We start from the raw sequence: 16,197 nt of genomic DNA, 5'->3' as shown, positions 1-16,197 counted from the left end.
GAGAACAGCCTGGTATGGCTGCTTTTTCCTTTCAGACTAAGCATCCCTTTGGAAAGCCTTGGCTTCATCATTAATTTCACCCATTATCTGCTTCTAAAATGAGGCACTCGTGGGCAGGAGCAGCTGGGAGCAGGAGAGCCCCACTGCTGCCAGGCTCACCCAGCCGATGGAGCTAAGCAGCTGGATGGAGAAGTGGACAAAATATTATGTGCAAGGTTGGATTTATTTTATACATATACTTCAAGTAGCTCTGTCTGACCATTTTCTCAGTCCTGACAGGGGTGACCAGGACTGGAGCCCCCAGCTCTCCATCACATGCAGCAGCACGAGTCCCTCGCAGGGCATTGATGGCAAGTGCCCGTGCTGCAGGGGCAGCGGCAGAGCCCTCACTCCCACCAGTAGAGATTGTTAAAGAGTAAAAGAAATAAAATGTTATGGTTTCAGATTCTCTTACTGTCCAGTTCTCGATCCAGTTGTTTCATAAGCTGAGAACAGTGAGTGTTATTGGGGTCAACCTAAATGTATAGGTGAAAATGCTCCTGTAACTTAGGAGAGGGGTCTGAGAATGGAGAGGCACGGAGGTGGGAAACGACTTATTGCTTCGCAATAAAGCTTTTAAAGAAAAGAGAAAGGGGGTGGGGGGAATGTGGAAAGAAAAGAGCAGCAGGAGGCCGTTGAACAAAGAAGATTCTGCCCAAATTGCCAGCGAGAGGCCCACAAGTCAGCGGGGGGCTCCCAACGGGGGAAAAACTTCCAGCAACTCTGAGGATGTTGTGAGAGCTCGAGAACGCCGTCGGCAAAGCGGGAGCAGCCTTCCCTGCTGCTGGGGCCCTCTCTCCATCTCCTCGGCACTGAGGATCACTGTCCGTGAGGTGTTCTGCAGAGGCTGCCCTGCCCCAGGGGCTGGGCACGTCTGTCCCAGCCCCAGCAGCCCACACCTGGTGGGCTCGGCACCCCGAAATGTCCCCTTTGCCCACAAGGAGCTCTGGGGCTGCCCGCAGGCAGCACGCCTCTCTCCCTCTACCATATCTATTACCTCCCTGTACAAACTTGTTAAAAATAATTTCTCACTTTGTCAAGCGGTGCCTCGACGTACGGACAGTCCTGCTGGTCAAAACGGGCAGTAAAAGCTGACCTGTGAATTCCTGCATCTCGGCGGCAGGTGAAGGTGGCTGCGAGTCACCAGGCGCCCCTCAGCACCAAGGAGGCTCCGGGCCTCGCTAGGCCCAGCACCAGGAGGACCCTGAGGTCAGGTCCATTCTTCTCTTTCAAGACACGATTTATGGGGAAGCTCTCCTCCAGGAGACTGATGAACAAAAGGGCTGGATCAGCTACTGTATAGTCAGGGGTGAAATCCTGGATCCTTCAAGGTCAGTGGCAAAACTCTCATTGACTCCAGGGGCCAGCCCTGCTCTGCGCTTAGCTGGCTGCACTTCTACATAAAACCTGTGTGTCCCAGGGACAGATGTCAGCTTCTCCTTCAGCAAATACACACCACAGTGACCCCCCAGAGGAGGTGCTCGAACTATCTGAGCTGGGAGTCCATGCACAAACACACACCCTTTTCCAAAGGGCTTTAAATCTTGTGGAGTTGGAGGAAAAGGCAGTACATTAAAAGAAAAGAGCATAAATTATTCCAGCCTTGGGGCAGCAGTGACTTGCCTTCCTGTCAGCGAGCTCTGGAGGTTTTATGTCTTAGTTTACTCTGGTGATTAATAAAACATCCTGCACTTAATGCAACTTGTCAACCTCTGCATCCAGGAGAGCGCACGTGTCCTGGAGAGCAGCGGCGATGTTCTCAATTATTCGTTTGCTCCAGTGCAGAGCGGGCATTCAGGGTTTGTGCAAGGCAGAGGCTAACAGCAGATCATTTGTGCATCTTACACAATCGATACGAGATACCGCGAGCACTGAATGCCAATTTGAAGCCAAGCCAGACAAGGATTAACCAAGCTGCTTTGGGTACGGCCAGGCTGCACTACCCCTGCACCAAGGCTAAGCAGCAAAAGCCCTGTTTAAAATGGATCTTGCTGCAGAAGTACCTGCTTGCGGTGCTCTCAGCCTTTTTATTGCCCATATGGTTTCCAGCTAAGCTTCTCCCATGCAAGCATTCATCAGCTCCACGCTTATCTGCATCCTGGCCAGTGCTGACTTTGCATTTTTAAGATGTCAACGGAAGAAACATCACACATGTACTTTAGCATCATCATGTGTCAGAATCTCAAGGTCCACAAATACACTCCCTCCTTCCCCTGCACTTTAAAAAAAAAAAAAAAAAAATACTATGTAAGCAGTTTTGCACTTAAATTTTCCTTCCCAAACACTTCTCTCCGAGCTAATCTTAATGCTCAGGAGAGATGCAAGTCAGACGGCACGAGAAGCAGAATTTTCTGCTTCCAGAAGATATAGCACGTTCCACCCCAGCAGGCACGCTCATTACATGTTCTGGTGATAACTACCCCAGAAGAGCCTCCTGCTGAGCAGAAACCCCCGCTCCCCTCCCCATCCCACCCAGCCCTTGCAGGGGATACAGTGCAGAGCAGCAGCCCCAGCACCCTGCTACGGAGCTCTGCTCGCTTCAGGCTCACCCCTACCTCCCAGCCATAACTCACTTGACCATGTACCTCACCTCTCTGTTTAATGAGCCATGGCCAGAAGCTAGAGAGAAACACATCGTTTTTTAAAGACATGCCAGGTTCCCTAGAGCCAGAGGCTGCAGCGGGGCTGTAGGTCTGTCCCCACCCTGCTGTAGGACACGGGCACCCCCACGCTGTACCACACTGGCAGCAAATCTCCCTCAAGTTGGCTTCCATGACTAAAGGGCCTGTGAAAATTAATTCACAGGCACTGAAGTGTCTTCACGCTTCTTGCAGGAAAGAAAAAAAGAAAAGAAAAGAAATGGAGTGGGTAATATTCACAGGCTACAGTTTTTCAGGCAGGGCTTCATCAAGCATGCAGCCTGTAAAAGGAAAAGGGCCAGGTAGATGCTCTTGCTACCTCTGGAATGAAACTCACTCCATCCAGGTTTGTGTTCAAATTGCTTTTCCTAATGTACCTCCAGAGATTTTTTTCCTCTGTTGTTACTGTGCAAGAGGATTTGTAAGGGAATGGAGATTTAATCTATTATTGATTATTGCATTATTAAAAAAGTAAAAATAAAATTAAGTCAGTCTCTTTGAAGGACGAGGTAATTTATTTTAAGAAACTCTTAAGTTTCATAGTGACTCTTAAAAAAAATATTGCTATTCCCTTTCCCCAGTACAAATCTTATTGCCAGAGATGAAGTTTTACTCCTGTGCTGTTATACCTCGTTACTTTATCCTGTGAATGCCCACTACCATCACCACTATTGGACTGTCACCAGTACCACCTACGTCACCAGTTGGTGCTCCAGCAGTGCTTTAGGGTGGTGAAACAGGACAGACAAGGAGCTGAGGTGCCAAACCCAGTCACCTCTGCAACACTTCTGCAGGGGGCTGGAAGCAGCCCCGAGCAAGATAATATCTGCACACAGATCTGTGCAGCAGCAAACCCGCCTGCTGGAGGGTGATGGTGCTTCAGCCCGGTGGGTGCCAAGGCTTCCTAAAGCAAGGTGCCAGAGCCCCAGCAGCTGTGATGCAAGCTGGGGACCTCAGCACTGCCGGAGCCACGCTCCCCTGCCAGCCAGGCTCGCCTCACTCATGTTATATGGAACGCGTTTTTACAAGCAACCCGATATTAAAGTCAGGGGGGTTCAGTAAAACGTGTGTATTAGGGTTCACATCATAAAAAAGTACACAGGATATGCAACACAGTCAGGCTAACGTGGTTGGAACCTTCCCTTTTGGTATGCTTTGTTATTTTAACTGCAAATCTAAATCTACTTAAAATCTAAGCACTGCTTTAACAGAGTAACATCTTACACAATTAGGCCTCTCAGCGCCTTGGGATAAGGGTGCAATAGACATTAAAGCCTTGCAGCTAGGTTTTCCCTCATCACCTGGAGGGTCACAAACAAAAACACACAGATTAGTTTACAGAAACTTCATTTAAGGTGAAAAATCCTGTTAGCTACATTCGCTAGATTCTTAACAGATGTGCTGGAGCCTACAGCTGTACACTATGGCATCTTCTGTGGGAGAAGGCTCTGCTGAGGAGCCAGCCCCAGGGCAGGGGACAGGCGGGATGCATGCAGAGAAAACAGCTCTCACCCAAAGGCCAGCAAGATAAGGAAAACCCTGCTCTGGGTGCCTTCTCTGCCCTTACAGGAGTATTTAGTTTTTGCAGACTTTGCAAACAGCTCTGATAGTTCTGTACACCTTCAAGTATTAACATTAAAGTGGTTTTCATTTTAAAATCATATACACTAAAGTCCAGCAATTGATAACGGATTAACAGTTACAACAAGCAATCCAATAACCTCTCAGCATCTTCCAAATAGATCTCAGGAGATACTCACCTGGGCACAGGCAGACCCTGGTGCAGAGACCCCTCTCCTGGAGAATCCTAAATTGTTTGCACAGCTCAGGATAGACACAAATGCAAGTTACTGGACTCCCTCCCTCTCAGGACATTCAAGAGCTCACAGGGAGATGGGAGGAAGAAAACAAGCAGAGTGAACACTGCAATTGTTTGCAAGCAAGCATGCAAGTGTTAAAGTAAGCAAGCAATCAGGTGCTAGGTTTAAATGAACCACACCTTGAAATACTCAATCAGTTAACTGTTAACATTTGCTTCTAGCATTATGTTAATTAGTCCATGAATGGCTTCTTTCATCATCTTTTTTTAAAGATCTTCTCAATTCCATCATCTTAATTATTCACCTTCATAAAGAATCACCTCGGTGCAAAGGAAATAAAAGGTTTTTTAAGGATCAATAGATTTTCTCTTTTTTCTCCTTTTCTCCTGCAGCATGTAGGCTTTTTGTCTCTCATTGTTCTTTGTCCAAGAGTGAACTTACTGGAACAGTGCTAGGAGTTTTAGGAGATAGGAATTTAGGAATAGATGCTCTCAGGCTAATTAAGACACTGGTGTATGAAAATGGGCACATGAAATAGGAAAGGATTTCTTCTCTCCATTTCACGTATGCGTGTTTGGAAGTAAATTTCCTTAGTATTTGACATTTTGTCTTTGAAAATCAGCAACATTCCTGCAGGATCTGCTGGAAAGATGTGCTGAAGCTGGACAATCCTGAAAGCAAGGCCACGAGAACATCTTGGATGAGTAGGAAAGTGTCGCTCGCACCCTGATAGTTCTTTTCTTGACTTGAGCTCAACACAAACGTTCGGGCTCCGTAATGACCTCACTCCTGGGGAAGTGCCTCACCAGCCCCAACAAGTACGGGAGGCTGCTGGGGGCTGAGCTCGTGCCGAGCCAGCACCCCAGGATGCTTCACCAGAGCTCGTGCAAGATCCAAAAATCAGATCCTTGCGTTGACTTCAGTGAACCCAGGGTAGTGGGAGTGGGAGATGGCTGCGGCCAAACCTCTGTCAGCCCACCACAGGCGGGCTGGGAAGGAAAGTTGGAGTCAGCAGATCCGCTCCCGTTCCAGGGAGACCAAGCTCCTACGTGCGTGCACATCGAGGAGTGATAACATCGATGCCTCTTCTGAGACAGCTTTAGGATTGGCGTTGGGCCCAGGGATTTTGCAACTCACTTCTACTCCACACAAAGCACTGCCTTGAAATATGTTCACTCCACAGATAGTTACATTTTCCCTTTATTTCGACTTTGGGTACAAATACTTTGCAAGGAGTATGTCCCCACTCTTTCCTCCCCGCTCAGTCCCCACATTACTAAGAGCCCTTGGTAAAGCTCTTTTCCATGCTAAATATGCATCCAACCACTGTTAATGAGCTTTGGCCAGCTCGCAAGGAGTTTTGACAGGCCTGTTGAACCGGTGCCAAGCAGAGATGAATGTTTGGCTTGGACCAGCACAATGCTCTGTTTGTCTCATTGTTACATTGCAAGTGTTAGCAAACTAATGTGACAGGATGTAGACGCACACAACTGAAAAATGACTGAAAATATAATTCCATGTCAGCAGTGACTCCTGAAGGATTATTTGTCTCTGGTGACTTTGAGGGAACTTTTCCTTACGGACTCAAAATAAAGACAGGTCTGTGTGCTCGGGGAAGGCGATCAATTAGTTTTAAAGCTAGATGTAAGGAGCTGCACTCCACTCTCGCTTCCTAAGATTTACTTCTAAATCAACCAGGCACTCTACCACAATCCTTTTCTTTTTCTTTTTCTTTTTTTTTTTTTTTTTCCCCAAAAAAAGCCCTGCAGCTGGCTGCTTGCACAGCCTGGTAAGAGCCCAAACTCTGCTCTGCTCCCTGCTATAGGGATGTGCTCCAGCAAACCCTTCAGGAAACCCTCTAAGCCCACAGGTACAGGAATTGCCAGACTTTGAGCCAGTGCTGTTTGGACAGACTTCATGAGCAGAGCGATGGATCGTCTCAACACAGACAGTGTGAGGAGTGGAGAACCATCCCTACCACGCATCTCCTCGCTTTCTGGCACTCCGCCGTGTAGGGAGACCTGGGGAGCTGGAGACCATCTGAACCGTCACGTTTAATAGCCACGTGGGGATCCATCTCCTTATGATCTATAGCTTCTGGGTTTGGGGGGTTATTTGTTTTTAATTGTTTGTTTGTGTGTTAGTTTTGGAACTGATCTTCATCCTTGTCTCTGCTGCACCATTTTTTTCCCCTTTACGTCAGAGGAAGGATTTTATCTTTAAAAAAGCATATGTATAGGCAGCCTTGTGCTGTTCTTTCCCATGAGGAAACAGGGTCACACAGGAATCTGTTCAAAGTTACCTCCCGATGTCTGTCCTCTCCAGACGAGGAGGAGCAGTAACCCCAGTAACCCAGTGTCCCGTCTCTGGCAGGGTCCGGCAGCAGAGCACGGAGCAAGCATACGGTGGGATTTCCCCGGGGAACTCTGGTGCTGAGCAGCCCAAAGCTTTCCGTCACTGTGAGCACCGCTGTGGTGTTTCTGGAAGTTGGTGCAGTTTTCTTTCCTGAATGAAAGGCATTGTTTTAGGACTTATTTGAAATTTTACCATCCTCAAAGCCTAGCGGCAGCGATTTCCACACATAGAGGACACACTGTGGGAAGAAGCACTTTTGGTTTTGCTAGTCGGAATCCTGCCACCATCCTTTGGGCTATCGTATTTTGGTGTATATGGTAATAGGGGAGGGCCTGCTAGATTTTCAAAAGGTATTTAGACCTCTGAATGTTCAGATAAAAATTTAGCGAGACTCACAAAAGGTACTTAAGTCCTGTTGAAAGTCAGGAGGAGCTGAGAGTCTCATTTAAAGCTCTTCAGTAAATCCTACTAAATGCTTATCTGTAGCTTTCAGGCCTCATAAACCCTTGTAGATCCAGACCGTGTTGGTAAATGACATTGTTTATGTGCAATATAGGTGGATTACCATCCCACCCCTAGTTCAAAATTACGAACTGTAGATGGACCCACCTCCCTCACGGACTACTCTGCTTTGCTATATATTTGTTCATTTGTTTCTTTCATTTTTATAGCCAGCATTGCACAGATAAATATGTTTGGCCAAAGTCAACATACTGGGGGCTGAAAAGAGACAAACCACAAACATTTATTTGGATTCCGGGTGCGATATTACAAATACCAAAGTTCGTTATAAAAATCATATAAAAGCCTCTGTAGCATAAGAGCAGCTTTGCAAATCCTTTTAATTACATCTATATTTTCAACCGCTGACATGTCAAAAGGAGATGAGATGGTGCTAAACACATTCAGTTTGTTGTGGTTTCAGTCAGTTTTTCAAATCACAGAAAGGTTTTAGAAAAACTTGAGCCTCCTTATCTTGTCATGGGTTATTTTTTTTATTCATGAGACAATTTAATAGCAACAGAAGGTATAAATCTATATTTCGGTCTTAGGAAAATTGCTCAAATTCTTGTCTAAAGCTCTGGAAGGGATTGACAGAGTCAGCGGGTTGTCATGTGCAGACTTGCATGCACAGATGCTATCGGTTGTGGCTCTTTGGGGACGACGACTCCGTTGCTGCATGTTCCACTCATGCAGGGAACAGCACAAAGCAGATCCACTCTAATCCCACCAGAAAGGACTACAAACTTGGAAAAAAGACTTCTTGAGAAGTGTTGTTTCCATTTTGTAAACCTCTGGTCCATTTCTTTGGGGCTTTTCCATGCTCTCCTAATGAAAACTGTTTCCCAGGAGCCCCATACTGCTGTTGAAAGCTAGGGGTTTGGTATGCACTGAAAGAAACGGCATTGCATAAAAAAGATAGTGATGGAAAATTTTAACAATGCTGATTGTTTAGGCTTTCTTCCCCTTCTCAAAATGAAACACTTTTTAAATCAAGCCTTTTTTTTCACCGAGAGCTTTGTGAGCACGTTTTTTCACCTGGTTCCAATCTGGACACTATTGCAACACAAACAAAGAGTGAGAGCATCCACCAAGGGAGTGAGCGAGAGCATGCTTCTGGCACAGCAAACCTCGCTGCTTCCAAACTGTCCACCAGATCCTGCAGTGGATCACACAGGAGCGCACAACAAATACGACTCTGTACACGACAAAAACCCCCGAGGCCCGGAGCAGCTGGGAGGGGTGCCAGCAAAGGGCCCTCCCTCCGCTCTGGAGGTTTGATGGCTGCAAAGCACTAACACTTCTTTCTCCCTGTCGATGGTTTAATGGGTTCACAACAAAAAAAGATGCCAATTTGGATCCAGCACTTGCTTAAGAAACAGTTTCTTCAGAAGAAACCCCAAAAAATGTCACTGAAGAATAGGACTGGAGGGCTCAGGGCAGCTGTTGACCCAGCCCTGCAGCTACTGCAGCCAGGCAATAGCAACCGAGGCTGGGGGTCCATACCTCACACACCAAAAACATCTCCAGCACGCTCAGAGCAGTAGAGAAAGGCCACAGCACTTACAGGCTTCAGGAAAAGAGCAGATGAGGGGAAAAGTACCACCAATAACCCTAAACCTCACAGCCCCAGGGGGGTTGTTGAAAAGTGTAGAAGGCCTATAGCTGTCCTGTGGCACTCACAGGGCTCCAGCACTCACTATGCCCCATCTGGGTGAAAACCAGCCCCAAAATTCATATATATATCAATGGTACAAGCCTCAAATCCCTCATGGTCCAGCTCAGGACCAGGACAAGCCCAGACCCATAAGAGGAAAAAGGAAAGTTCAGACAAACAGGGGTCCCTTTCCCACCAGGTATCCTGGAGCCCGTGACGTGGAGCCCGTGTCCCATGCCGCTCTGCAGGCCTCTCCACTGGCTTATCAAGCTCCGTCTTGAAACAATTTGGGCCTTGAACAGATTTGTTATACAATGTAATATGGAGAACAAGGAATAAAGATGAGGAAAGGCAAAATTAGATTAATGCTGTAGATAACTTTTGAGTATAACTAATGCCAAATAGCTGGAGGGCGACATGTCAACAATTTAATAGGGCACAACGTAAAATAATGTTTTCAAAACAAGCAGTTCATTGGATGCTTCCCTTTTGAATCAGATAAAGCGTATCACTGCAGAGAGATTTGCTTTGATCTGCTCTGTAGCAGAAGGTCAAGGGTGTTTAAACCAGCTATTCAAAGCTTGCGAGTAATAGAATTAAACGGCTCAGATGACTGGATACATCCCCGAGTTCTCAGCATCCTCCAGATGCCGGGCCAGGCCCCGGGGTGGGAGCATTTGCTTTGCCCAGCATCGCTGCAGGCAGCTCCCAGCCATGCTGAGCCCACAACCGGGATCTGCGGGGCTGCCCTGAGCACCCCGCCGAGCTGCCAGCCCTGGGACGGGGCACCCACAAGGAGAGGGCTGGGGTGAAACAAGTCCCACACGTCAGTCCTGGGCACAGCCAGAGGTTTGTGAAACCTGGGCACCGCAGGGATTTCACCCCGAAGCAGGTTTCCAGCTGGATGGACGCTGGAGGTAACAACCCCAAACACCGGCATGCCTTCTGCTGTTTCTCACCCACAGGGCACGGGGGGGCTGTGCAGGGGGTTTCGCACTCACCGACCTCCTCTCCATGGGTCACTTGTGCTCCCATCCAGGAAGGAAAGACGGGTCAAATAGGAGGTGGAAGGATTAAAACAGAGCAACAGGTGTGCGTCTCATTGCCATAGTGTTTTGCTGCTTATCTCTGCTTTTCCAACCATAAAATCAAAGCAGGCTGGGCCAGCCCATCCCATGCAGACCTGGCAAAAGAGGTGCGGTGCAGGAGACCTCAAGGCCCAGCCGCAGCAGATGCCATCTCCCAACCCAAGAGACCATGACTTCGGGCTTCTTCTTGGCAGGGACGCTGCGGTGTGCTCTCAGCACCGTCCCAAAGCACAGAAACATATTTTAAGAGCAAGACCAAGTGAAGAGCTCTTGCAGGCGCCATGTGCACAGGCACACGTGCCCAGACACAAACACAGGACCAAGCGCTGCGAGACGTGCCGTGCACCTCGGCCACCACCTCACGGGGCTGCAGCAGCTGCCGGCACAGCACGGGGTCCCCGGGGACTGCAGAAGGACAAGTGCCACGATGGGGCTCATTTGTCTCCGGTGGCACCGCGACAGCACGCCGCGGGGTGGGAGCAGCACACGGCGGGGGCTGCTGCGTGCACGGGTACTCGGGCGGACAGGGGCAGTCACACAGCGGTCCCTCAGCACGTCTCCCTGTGGATCAGGTGCCTCGTGAGGATTTACGGCCTCACCTGGTTCGAACACAGCTCCCCGGAGCCTCCCACAGCCACAGGACTCCAGCTGTTATCCAGTTCTGCCAGCCGCACCGAGGCACGGCTGGGTTTGTTTTGCCAGCTGTCACGTCTCAATTAGCTGTCACCTCGGCAGGGCAGCGCGTGGCATGGGGCCACGGGGTCTCCACAGCTTCGTAACTTTGGAGTGAAAAGGTAAATCCATCCACAGGGTCCGGATAATAGGGCTGCCCTTTCCCTGTGAGGGGCTGGCCCCGATCAAGGGGGTGGGGGACCCCAGGTCCCCCACGATGAAGACAGCTCTCACCACCCGATGGCCTGAGCAGAAAGGCAATGAGACAGAGACAGGGCTCGGCAGGGACTGCCCGGAGCACATTTATCAGCAGCACCACTAACGAGATGCTGGAGGCAGGTGGGTGCCGCTGTGCTCAGCCCCAGCCCATGGAGCTGCTTGCCAGAAGCACTCTGCCCTGGGGACCGCTGTTTGAAAGCAAAGCAGACACCAAGAGGCCCCATAAATCCTCCACCTGCTGCTGCTGCAGCAGCCCCATCCTCTCCCCTGGATCCCCGCAGCCCCCACCTGGCTGTCAAATGCCCCCGTGCCCCCCAGCACTGGGGTCCCCCGGGGCTCCCAGCCTTGGGCACGGCGCAGACGTGATTTTTCGGTTGAAGCCCCGCAGCGGCAACTGTCCGCAGCCACGGGCTGCGTGTGGCGGGACGAGCTTGTGAAAGGAGAGCAAATTTAGCCCCGACTCATCTGGGATAAATTTGCCATATTCGCAGCAGGGCTGCGCCAGCTGTGTGTAGCTGTGTGGCAGCGGGGAGGGTGTCAGTGCTGCGTGCCCAGCCCCGTTTGGTGGCGGTGAGAGGCATCGGGAAGGTTTCCGCACCCAGAAGGCTGTCCCGACGTTTCATTGCCAATTGCGGTAATTGATAAGGGGGCTCAAGAAAGCGTTAACAAAGCTGAATTTGACAAAAGCAGAACTGAAAGTTTGTGAAAACGGGAACGATTTTTCCACTCACTCTAATAGCTGGACACAACTGCTCGAGCCAGGCGGATCTGGGGACTGTTGGCCCAAAGCATGGCCCCTGCAGGCCTGGCTCAGCAAGGTGACTAGGGGTGCATCCTGCCAGCTGCACGGCATGGAACAGAGGAGAATGCACTTCTGCAGGACACAAATATCTGGGCTTCGTCAGCCAAGCCCGTGGGTGCCCGAAGGGGCAGGAGGGAGGGCAGGAGAGCTGCAGCCCGTGGGGCTGGGGCTCTTCTCCTCCCATGAACCCACCAGAGAGCAGCTCTGGGGGAAACCCCGCCTTGCTGTTCCTGTTAGACTAACACTTTACCTGCGAAATGGGGGCAGGAGGCTCTTACATGTCTTGTAGGAGGACCTGGAGGAGGTGAGAGCAAACAAGGCAACAGTCGGCTGCAGCCTTGCTTTGTGCTTTCTGTCCATGGGCACGTTTGTTTAGGGACCGGGGGGGCTGCAGTCACAAATTTAGCATTAACGCAAATGCCCGCTTCATCAGTTTCGAGGGTGGGTTTTCTTTAAAGCTTTCATCCTGGCAGAGATGTTTGAGGAGCTAAAAATAGGCAGCAAAGTCACGTGAAAACCTCCGGATGTGAGAAATCACATAAAAGATACGAGCGTGAGTCCTTGTTTCCTTGGAAATAATAGTAGTAGTAATTCCTGAACGCGAGGCTGTGATGGTGAGATCTAAAACTGGCCCCATGCCCCTGGGGTGCTCCGTGAGGGTCCGGGGCAGGGCAGGAGCCCAGTGCAATGAGACCGAACAGCGGCAGCTGCGCCGGTGGAGCTGGAGGTCTCAGTTTGGGATGAGCCCAAAGAAAAAGCCTCCACCACTGGCCCCCCCCCCCCCCCAAGACTTGGTGTCTGGGTCTGGGTTTAAACTCACAGGCACAGCTGGGCTGGGTGGGAGGCTGGCTCCGAAACTGCAGCTCCAACAGCTCTGGGGAAATCTCAGACCTGGAGAAGTCTGCAGCGCGAGCCCACCCATCCCCAGGGGAAATCATCAAGCTCAACGGCGGCATTTCTGTGGCAGTACAGGGCTCTCACCTATCTACATGAAATTACCTATATTTACTTTTTAACATCCCCAACACCATAAGACACTCACGCTCAGCTCCAGCCGATCCCCAGGGAGCTGGGCAGTGCTTGGCACTGTTAGGAGAAGCTCAGCACCCTGCAGCGCCAGGCACCCATTTCCCATCACTGCAGGGATGGGGCCAGGACAGCAGCTGTGGCCCCTGTTCCTTCACCCAGCCTCTGTTTTCCACCTCTGTATTGCCAGCCTGAGCCACGGGTTACCTCCCATAAACCCTTTCTAAATCAGCATTAGCATTTAATTTATCTTAAAGAGACTCACTGCTTCTTATGCGTGGTTTCTACATGGGAACACAGCTGAAGAGTTCAGATCCCGCAGCCAAACGTTCCCTGGTCAGTAAATGCCAAAACGAAGGTTTTGTACCCCGTCCTGAGCCAAGGCTGCCCCACAACACAGCGATACTCAGACTTTCCGCTGACAGTTCCCAGCACCAGGCCTGCTGCTGGCCCTTGCTGTAAGGCACCTCCAGACACAGCAGCAGATATGGGTAAACCCCTTCACAGCTGGCATCGCTCGCTGCGGGTCGGGTTTGGGCAGGGAGGCACAACGCCAGATGCCTGCCCTTGCCTAAATCCCATTTTATTCCTCGGAATGAATGGATAAGTGGTGGCACAGGCACGGGCATACAGCTTAACCAGGATCTCAGACTGCTCAGGAAGACCTTATTGCTGCCTGCCCATCGCGGTGCCCGCTGCTCCGGCCGCTCTCCGTGCCCGTCTGCCCCCCGCTTTGCCAGATGCCTGCGTGGGGCTCTGGTATGGATGACCAGAAACCGAATTAGGCTGCCTCCAAAGAGACAGCGCGACGTTGCTAGGCAATTACGGCTGGCTGAAAGGAGCTGACAGCCATGCAGAGTTACTGATCTGTGCAGGATGCGGTGATAAGGTTATCTAATTCTGCATGTGGGACTGGGATGAATTTGCGCTAAGCATGACTTCGGCCACGGAGGTCGAGAGGGCTTCGGCTCAGCTTCGAAGCTGGGGAGCGGCGCGGCGCCTTGGGATGGGGCTGCCCAGCAGCACCCACATGGGGTAACTGGTTATGGGATGGTGCGGGGGAGCACTCAGCTCCAGCAAGGCTCCAGGAGCAGATCACGTTCCTAAATCCAAAAAAAAAAAAAAAAAAAAAAAAAAAAGGAAAATAGCTTTTCCTTATACCCCCTTAAATTTTACAGGTGGTGGGGAGGCTCCAGGTTAATTAGCACTTCCTCATTAGGGCTGGTGCCAGGGGTTTCTGTGGGGAGCACCAGGACAGTGCTGGGAGGAACCCAGCTGGGATCCGGGCAGCCCTCCACTAATTTTACCTTCTGTTAATAAACCGAGGCTGTGCAAAAACGTCAGTCAGGGGCTCTAACAACTGTGCTGGCGTTGGCTCAGGGTGGCTGGGGACTACACAAGCTTCCAGCCCTGAATTCAGCCACTGCCAGACACAGAAAACAAGGAGGAGAGGGCTGTTAAGCCAGAGCAGTGGGTAAGGGACTCCAGAGTCAGCTCCTTGGCAAGCCCAGAACCAGAGCTCGGGGATGCACCGCCAGCACTCACGGCAGCGTTGAACAACCCTGAGCCACGGCGCCTGCAGGGACAGGGGCACATCCAGCCCGAGAGACCTGGGGTAGAGGGCAGGAACAGGCACACACATCTTAAATGTCATACCTCCTTGCCCCTCTGCTCTTTGGGACAGGAGGATACAAAGCTCTGCCTTGACACCATCCAAAAATATAGAACCTGTTCTGCCACGACAGCACCCGAGCAAGCCCCCGAGCACCCTGTCAGCAGAGAGGGAGCTCAGCAGGCACTGAAGTGCTGGGAGAGCAGCTCAGCACCCTGCTTTCCGCTGCAGCATCCCCTTTTTTACTGCAACACCCCCCTTTTTTACTGCAGCGCCCCTCTTTCTGCTGCCCAGGGCCCCTTTCTGTGCTGCGAGCCCCAGGAGCGGCGGCCGGGGCCTCCCGCTGCTGAGGAAGCAGGCGCGCACCCTTCGCTGCCTCGCAGGATCTTGGCTTATAATAGCAATTGGCGCAGAGTCATCCTTATCAGCTAGCACATTAATCTTAATTAACAGATCGACAGCAACAGTTCCTCCCTGCAGCTCCCCTGAGCATTCGCAGCCTTCGCTGGCTTTCGCAGCGCTGAGCCGCCACGCCGGCAGCCTCGCTGCTCCCACCGGACGGAGGGCCAAATCCTGCACGGATCCGGGGCATCTCCGTGCTGCACCTCTCCGAGCAGCCAGATTGATTCCCCCTGCTTTGCAAAGCCCAGCCTCGGCAGGGCTGGCAGCGGCGGGTGCCGGCGTGCCCCGGGAGGTCCGGCCGTCTGCGCCCCGCTCCGCTGCAGGCAGGCTTGCTGTTCACCTGCACCGACTGCCTTGCTAAATAAACACGCGCTGAGCCCCTACAACAACTTTGCGACTGCACAAGGATTTCCTTTTGCAAAGACTTAAAGTCCTAACATCACAGGACAGATCAAGTCCCGAATGTTTTTAAGACGGGAACCCGGAGCTCAGCGTCTCTGCACAGATGCTCCCAGACACGCAGCTTGGTTTTCAGAAGTTGCTTTCCGAGGGTGCTCGGTGTTTGCAGAAGTTCTGGCAAAGAAATTAGCTTTAGACATGGACTTCTGAAAGCACTGACCTAAGTGTTTTTCCAGTTCAGAGGGGGAAAAACCCATCTCAGCTGAAATACCGGTGCCTTAAAAATTAGTTGCTGTTCATGTGCAGTAGCTCTTGTTATTAAAAACATCATAAAAGTTTTACTGTGCTGACTTAGGGTGCACGTAAAGAATCTAGTTTGTCTTGACAGACCGTAAAGGAACTTTTATGACCTCTCGGGTCAATGATTTGCGAGGAAGGATTTACATGGCGGCGCAGGGCAGGGATGCAGGGCAGCAGGAGGAGAGCAGCGGGGCTGCAGGCCTGAGAGGTGGCCCCGCTGCGCTCTGCACACCACAATTTGTACCCACAGCCCTGGTTGTTACAGGGGCTGTGCTAAGGCAGGAGGACACGTGGTTAGGTGCTGACTGGACGCAACCGACGGGCCTTTATTTGTTCGGGGTCACGACGGAGCTTTGGAAGGAAACCTCCCCGTGCTCAGTGCTGCCCAGGGCTAAAGCTTTGGGAACGCAGGCTGAAGTCCCCGCTTTGCAGTTGCTTTATCTTCCGTCGCGAGGTGCTGGGAAAACATCGGCTTTGTTGGTCCAAGGTTTGGCCTCATTAAGGTCCTGGGGGAACTTGGGGACGAGGAGGCTGAGTCAGCACGCTGACGGCAGCCCGGCGGGACACTGCCAGACCCATCTCGGACAGCTCGGATGGTGCGAAGGGAAGTACTGCCATGCCACGCCGGTGGCCTCGTACCAGGTACACGAGGGCAGGGCATCTCAA

This window comes from Cygnus atratus, chromosome 10 (genome assembly GCF_013377495.2).
Source record: "Cygnus atratus isolate AKBS03 ecotype Queensland, Australia chromosome 10, CAtr_DNAZoo_HiC_assembly, whole genome shotgun sequence".
Lineage (NCBI taxonomy): Eukaryota > Metazoa > Chordata > Aves > Anseriformes > Anatidae > Cygnus > Cygnus atratus.
Note: the sequence above shows the minus strand (reverse complement) of the source record.